Genomic DNA, 7,711 nt, shown 5'->3' on the forward strand with positions numbered 1-7,711 from the left:
GACATTTGGAGACCTGCAAGAGGAAGGCAACGTACAAACTGACAATAGAAAACGGACCACGGCTCTCTCGTAGTAAGGGCTGGTGAGTTACAAGAAATCACCTGTGTTGTTTCTAGTTTACATCTTCAATATCACCTGGAATCCAGTGTGCCTTCCAACTCTAATGACTCCTGAAATGCATCAGTAGTATATATTGAGTGCTTTCTATAGGCAGAACACTGTTCTAAGCACTTGGGAGAGCACAATAATATAGAGTTGGTAGACACATTCCCTAAAATTGGTCCCTATTGAAAGGGATGCTAAAAGTCAAATGGGTAAAATGGAGTTTTGCTTCAGAATCTTTAGTCGCGTAATCACCTCTATCAAATAATACCCTTCACCACGATTTTTGAAGAGGGACAAAAAAGATGACGTTTACAAGCAGTGTAAGTGGTGCTTGCCAGGGTAGGAAGAGAGGTGGGATAAGAACACCTAGGATACAGGCACTCACTGTGAAGTTTTGTTTTCTGAATGAGAGTAGGGAGAGAAGAAGGAAGGGTAATGTTTCCATAATACGCTGAGTGATGTGCCCTTTTACCTTTTTCTTCCTGGACCTCTTCTTTCCTCCACTTTTTTTCTTCCTTTTTTTCTCCTGCTCTCCTTTATGCAAGACATAAATCCCAATGTAATAGTGCCTTCCCTGTTTAGGGGTTGCAAAAATTATGCAAAATTGGAGCACAACAAGTTGTCAAGCAATCTGCAACTACAACTAGATTGGAGAAGAGCCTGCTTTTTGTAATCTGGTATTAATTGGCATTAGTAAAGCCAGGTCCTCCTCCCCACAAAACCATGACCTCCAATGACCAGTGTGACTATTTCAGCGTTTTATAATCCCCACAAACTGGCTGAGATTTTTTTTTTAATTTTTATTTTTGTTCCCCAAATCAAATCGAAGGTAATCACTTCATTCGTAAATCATTGTAATTATTAATATATGGAGAATTAGAAACTGCCATATAATTTTGATAACAAATTGGCCTAATAATTATTGCACCTTTTTTATGGTGTTTGTTAAACCTTACTATAGGCCAAGCTCTGTTCTAAGCACTGGAGTAGATACTCTGGAAATACATGTTCTGCACAAAATGTTGGGAAATGAACGAATCTCCAAAATGCATAAATTTCCTTTCAAATTTAAACAGAAATGGAACCAAGACTTGGATCATTTGGGGCAGAAGAGCTTGTGTTTTCCAGCAGACAAATAAAAAGAATCCATTCTACTTCTGCCTGTATCTACCCAATCATTCATTCATTCAATTGTATTTATTGAGCACTTACTGTGTGCAGACACACAAGCCACTATTGCCTGTGAAAATACAGTTATAATAATTATTTGCATGCGTAGGTTACCAAGAAATGCTCTCATCATTTGGTTGATAGATGAACATTTTAATATTAATGTGGTATTTTTTAAGCTCTTACTATATGTCAGGCACTGTACTAAGCCCAGAGGTGAATAAAGCAAATCAGATTGGACACAGTCCCTGTCCCACATGGAGCTCAAAGTCTTAATTTCCATTTTGCACTTGAGGAAACTGAGACACGTAAAAATTAAATTCATTCATTCAATTCAATAGTATTTATTGAGCGCTTACTATGTGCAGAGCACTGTACTAAGCGCTTGGGATGAACAAGTCGGTAACAGATAGAGACAGTCCCTGCCGTTTGACGGGCTTACAGTCTAATCGGGGGAGACGGACAGACAAGAACAATGGCACTAAACAGCATCAAGGGGAAGAACATCTCATAAAAACAATGGCAAATGACTCGCTCAAGGTCACACAACAGACAAGTGGCAGAGCCGGGATTAGAAACCCTCTCCTTCTGACTCCCAGGATCATGCTTGATCCCCTAGGCCACGCGGCTTCCTCACTCTCCAAAAGCCTACTTTAAAGGATTAACGGAACCTCCAGTCCAAATAACTGTCCACTTTGTTCTAAAACCTGGTAACAAAATCAGACCCTTGTTTTGTATTATCTCACCACTAAATTCAAAGTCCCAGATGATTAGAATAGAAAAGACCCTTCACGGTATTAGCCTCTAGCTACAGAAGAGATGTGAAGATAGGGCAAAGCAGATCTTTCTCTGTATTTGTGACAGGGTGCTATTATTCTTTAGGGAATGAATTAAGATCTTCATACTTCTAAATCTTAGAATATGATCTATTCTTATGTTGCGATTGCTTTTTTACTGTGGACACCATTTCCCTCACCACGCCTGGAGTTCTAGAACACCTTATCATGTTGTTTTTCTACCCCCACCAAGGAACCTCTTAAAGAATCATGGCATTTAAATTAAAATAAGTGTTATTTGTTCTGAAAACTGACCCGATAACATCTTTTAAGCTGGAATTCTGTTCAGTCTAGGTAAAAATAAATATCGTACAGATTATTAGATTTCCTCTGAATGTTATGTGGTCGTATAACTCAACTAGGTTGTCTCATTACCTTACAATCTTCAGGCAAGGAAGTCTTTTTCTTCCACTCTCAGTTTTGCCTGTAGTTTATCGATGTCCAATAAGATGATCTGACCCTCTGCGAAGGTGAGAGAGAAACGGGTAGTTTGCAAAGAGAGGAAATTTTCACTCATCTTAGTAGACTCACCCTTACTTTATTCTAGCCTACAACACACATTGGCCTGTATAGATTCAGCTTCAGTATGACTCCCGCAATGACACAGGACTGTCCTTAATCTTTATAAATGGCTTCACAGTGTCAAAAACTTTCTTTTTCCCCCGATCAATACAAAGTGTATTCGAAAAACCCATTATCTGCATCTTCAAAAGGCACCCCAGACAATCAGTGCTCTTCAGTAGCAGGTGCTGATCAAGCGGGGGCAACACCGGTGGACAGCTAGTAAATATTGATCTTAGTTCAGAAGAGCAAATTACCTTGTGGTCGCTGAGCCTAACTTTACTGGGTCTCTATGTACACTAAGGTCTGAATGGTTGTTTTTGGTAACTAAAGCAAGGTTTCATCCGGGTTTACAGATTGGGTCTAAACCAACCTTTTTAAACATTTTTTTCCCCCCTGTGGTATTTTCTTGACAATTGAAAGCCATGAGAAATGAGAAATGGATTTCACTCTCGGACAAAGACTAGCTTAACTTCTAATGCAGTTAATCTCTCAGAACATTTTGGCTAAAAATTAATAAAATGCATTCAAGTCCCATGGACTTTGATGAGTGGTTGTTTTTTTTTTCCTTTCTGTTTTGGCACCCCTCCCTATTAATACGTTGAAACCTCCATTGATGGTCAGTTGGTCAGATTTTGGTGTTGCTGAATTAAGCCTATTCAGATTCTGACCAAAAGTCCTTTACGTCAGCGTGAACAAGGTAAAATATAAACTGGGTGGACATTCGTTAATGTATATTGTATTGAGATAATCCAATAAAAATGTGTTTTTTCCAACACTGTGCTTTATTTTGGCAGTGGAGTCAAAGTAACATATATATAATAATAATAATGTTGGTATTTGTTAAGCGCTTACTATGTGCCGAGCACTTTTCTAAGCGCTGGGGTAGACATAGGGGAATCAGGTTGTCCCACGTGGGGCTCACAGTCTTCATCCCCATTTTACAGATGAGGGAACTGAGGCACAGAGAAGTTAAGTGACTTGCCCACAGTCACACAGCCGACAAGTGGCAGAGCTGGGATTCGAACTCATGAGCCCTGACTCCAAAGCCCACGCTCTTTCCACTGAGCCACGCTGCTTCTCTTCTATATGAATTCTATATTTAATAGAATTCATCTAACCCATCTAAAATTCAATCACAGAGGCATTTCAACCTTCTATATATTCATGCAGACATTTTCTTCCGTGGGTAATTCCCAGGTTCAAGCCACAGAATGTTAACCAGGAAGAGAAACTGGCTTATGGCACCGATTTTCATTTTTGCCTATTACCATTTCTTTACTAACAAACTTCCTTTTGTACCTTGAATTGTTATGCTGGCATCCTGAATAATCAATGATATTAGGTGTTCTTCTCTGAGGAGGATACTGTAGTGTAAGGAAATGAGGCGGCTTTATCTACGATTGATGAAACGTAGCCTTTTGAAACGTATTTCATCCCCTAACATGATTGGCATAAAAAAAGTAAAGGATAATCCTTCAAAATATTGCTTTGCGGGGCATGATGCTAGGGAAGGAGGAGGAATGGATGCATAAAGGTCACTTCTAGAGATAGACCACTTGACTCACCGTTTCAAATATGACCTCACAGAGGCATCTATCTCACTGTCCTATATTGGATAAAGTTGCTTTGATAGGTCCTTCAGCAATGACAGGGTGAGATCTGATCTAGTTGTTGCCTACTTTAACCTGGGCAGTATCGCGTTGTCTTGGCACCACGTTCAGAATCCTCTTGGCTTTTACAGAGTGGCTGAAATGGCCAAATCTGCATTCACCTTGTTTTCCGCATTTCCATCATCATGCGGCGTGAAGTCCAGCAGTGCTCGTGGGACACAGGTTTAGTTGCCAGTCTGCACTGCTTATAGCATTTTAACTTCATGCCTCTGGGAAAAGGCCCATACCTATTACTAGAGCTTTTTAGTTTAAATTGTAGGCCGATGTGTCCTGTTTATCAAACTCAGAAAGCAGTTTGCTTCTGAAAATACCGCTAGGCCTTCTAGCAGAGAGTATTTTTTTTTAAATCAACAGCCAGAGTAGAAACAGGGAGCCACAAATAAGCAATCTAGTTTTTGTCCCAGTTGTCGGCCCTCTCTTTTTAGTTATTTTACACGTAATTGCCCCAGTGCTGACATTCCGCTTTTCACAAACAACAGCTCAGCCCTCTAGTATTTTCCAAATAGGTTGAGAGTCATAAAGAAAAGTGGACTTCTTCTTATCTTCATGAAAAATTCCACTGGCTTGAAATGAATGAAATGGAACTAAAGAACCATGCCGCCTTTGATTTAAGTTCATTTTTAGACCACGTTATGTAAAATGTGGCAATCGATGGATTGATCCATCCATCAATCGTATTTACTGAGCGCTTCTCACTTCCAGGCCTGTGTTCTAGCCACTAGACCACAGTGCTTCTCAAGCACCGTTGAGCTTTCATTGAGTACTATGTATAGAGCACTATCCTAAGAACCGAGAAGCAGCTTGGTTCAGTGGCAAGAGCCCGGGCTTACTGCCTTCTTGAAAGTTTCTGTGATAACACGTAGGCTTCCATCCTGAGGCACTATATTTTTGATAATTTATAAATTCTTGTTGGACTCATCATGATACTCTATGATAAGTGAGATCGTCTGTCTTCCTAAATTTGACATGAAAAAGTGTGCGTTCGGCTAGATGATTTTATAACGCATTCAGTTTCGTCTGACGCTCGATGCCTTGATAGCCCCCAGTATCTGCCTATCAATCTCCCTTTGGACATGCTCACCTTCAAATATACTAACGGGCTCTGTCACCGGAGTCAAAACAGGCAGTGATTGTGAAAACTGACTTTGGAGAGGTGGTTTCCAGACACTGCCTGGGGTATTTAAACATCTTTGAGATTGGAAGTACTGAAAGGCATTAATTGAAGCAAGATTTACAGTACAACTAACCAGAGCAAGCATCCCTGAGAAAAATTCAGATAGCCAAGACAATGACACTCCCCAGAAGCATCTCGGGTGAGATCAATGGAGAAATATCTCCCGCTTGCAGGGACTCTAGAAGCAGAGAGTAGGCCCAAGATCCGAGTGAGTTTTCTATGCCAAGAAAGAAGTGATCCGGTACAGGTACGAGCCAGGCTTTTGTCGATCAAACGGTGCACATATCTTCTGTTTTGAAAAGGATTCTTGCTCAAGGTAATGACTTGGTACCACTGGTATTACAATGGATTGAAACCAAATTTTATTTGAGAGGAATAAATATTGGTTTCTGAAAAGCTTTATGGGTCCTTTCACTCCTAGGCCCGAGATCTATCCACTAGGCCATGGTACTTCCCCTGCTTACTTGCTGTGTGACCTCAGGCAAATCACTTCTCTTTGCCTCAGTTTCCTCATCTGCAAAGTGGGGATTCAATCCCTGTTCTCATTCCATCTTAGACTATGAACCTCATGAGGGACTTGATTACCATGTATCTACTCTATCATGTTGCTTCCATGGTCCAGTTAGATAGACTAGACCCAAGAGTAGGTGTGTTTGACCACAAAGACATCTGTGGTTTCTTCAATCAGAAATCTGCATTAATCTGAAATCAGTATTCAGTATTACAAGGCTAAGGGACTGAACCCAGATTGTACAAGCCAAGTAAACATTTTTTTTTATAAACCCAGTGATTTTAAATAATTCGTTCACAATGCTGACTGTGGTCTCCATTAACCTTTAAGTTTTTAACTGATCTTTCAAAGATTGTTCATAATTACAGTTTAAGAGATTCTAACTTGGTGTATATATACACACACTTATCTAACCATTCTTAGAGTACATATATATTCTCGTTGTTGTTGTCTGGTGTTGTCAAGCCTTATCTGATCCATAGCGATGCCACGGACACATCTCTCCCACTATGCCCCACCTCCATCTATAAATCATTCCGGTAGTGGATCCATAGAGTTTTCACGGGAGAAATACAGAGGCGGTTTACCATTGCCTCCTTCCACGCAGTAAAACTTAGTCTCCGCCCTCGACTCTCTCCCGTGCCGCTGCTGCCCAGCACAGGTGAGTTTTGACTTGTAGCAGATGGCCTTCCACTCGCCAGCCACTGGCCAAGTTAGGAATGGAATGGATCGGCCTCTGCTTGACTCTCCCTCCCCTAGTCGAGACTGGTAGAGGACTGGAAACTCTCCAGGTGCGACCTTGAGAGGTGATATATGCTCTATAAATATATATACACTCTATTGTAAATAAGTTGAATGTGGTGCAATATGTCAATACATTGTTTTCACCTTCACACTTAGAAGAGAGTGAGTGTTCAGGGTTCCTAATGTCATCTGAACTCTTAGCTAGACTTTGAACAGTTACTAAGAAACCGTATCAAGAGACATTACTGTCCTTTAAGTGTGATACAGTGTCATCCTTGAGACAGGGCCTTTGACCAATGTGGGTCTCGAAAAGTCTTTTTTATTATTATTTTTTTACAGTACACATTCCCTCTTCACTTCCCTGTTCTTTTTCTCCTTTGACTAGGGGCCCAAACTTAGAAGTTAAGACTCTTGAAAGACTCAACAGAAGTCACATTGAGTGTGTTAGAATAAAATGTCTATTGGGAATATTCTTCATAAAGTTTCAGGAGCTACAGGTCTTTACAGATTTTTTTTTCTTCTTTTGAAACATCCATAAGCCTAAAATCCAAATCAAATGTAACTAATAATATTTAAACCGCGAGGCTCATTTCAGAAGTGTATTTTCCGTGACATCGAATGCTGGGACAGATTTAAATAGCTGTATTATTGTCAGGTGCACATTTAGGGTGTTATTTCTGACACACTGGACTCTGACTACAAAATAGCATGTTGTTGATGACATATATGTACGTTTTGGGTGAGATATGTTTCAGTTAATATCTGTTCATTAGAGTTCAAGAACATTTATTAAAATAGACACTTCATTTCATCTAGTTCTTATAACCTTTACCCCTGGCTTGGTTCTGTGTGCCTTTGGGACTCGGTGTGATCCCTGACCTGTAATTGAAGGTTTACGTAGAGGTGAAATGAAGAAAGTAGAATCTAAACTGACTTG

At 40.2% G+C, this 7,711-nt stretch overlaps 1 non-coding gene across 1 annotated transcript; it reads right to left on the reverse strand.

Annotated features, from left to right (window-relative positions):
• Positions 1-6,701: 6,701 nt before the first annotated feature.
• On the reverse strand, positions 6,702-6,839 carry LOC114807778. Its single transcript, XR_003755850.1, has one exon. It is a non-coding gene; the product is annotated as a small nucleolar RNA SNORA7 (small nucleolar RNA).
• Positions 6,840-7,711: the final 872 nt, after the last annotated feature.

The sequence above is a fragment of the Ornithorhynchus anatinus genome, chromosome X3 (genome assembly GCF_004115215.2).
Source record: "Ornithorhynchus anatinus isolate Pmale09 chromosome X3, mOrnAna1.pri.v4, whole genome shotgun sequence".
In the NCBI taxonomy this organism is placed as follows: Eukaryota; Metazoa; Chordata; class Mammalia; order Monotremata; family Ornithorhynchidae; genus Ornithorhynchus; species Ornithorhynchus anatinus.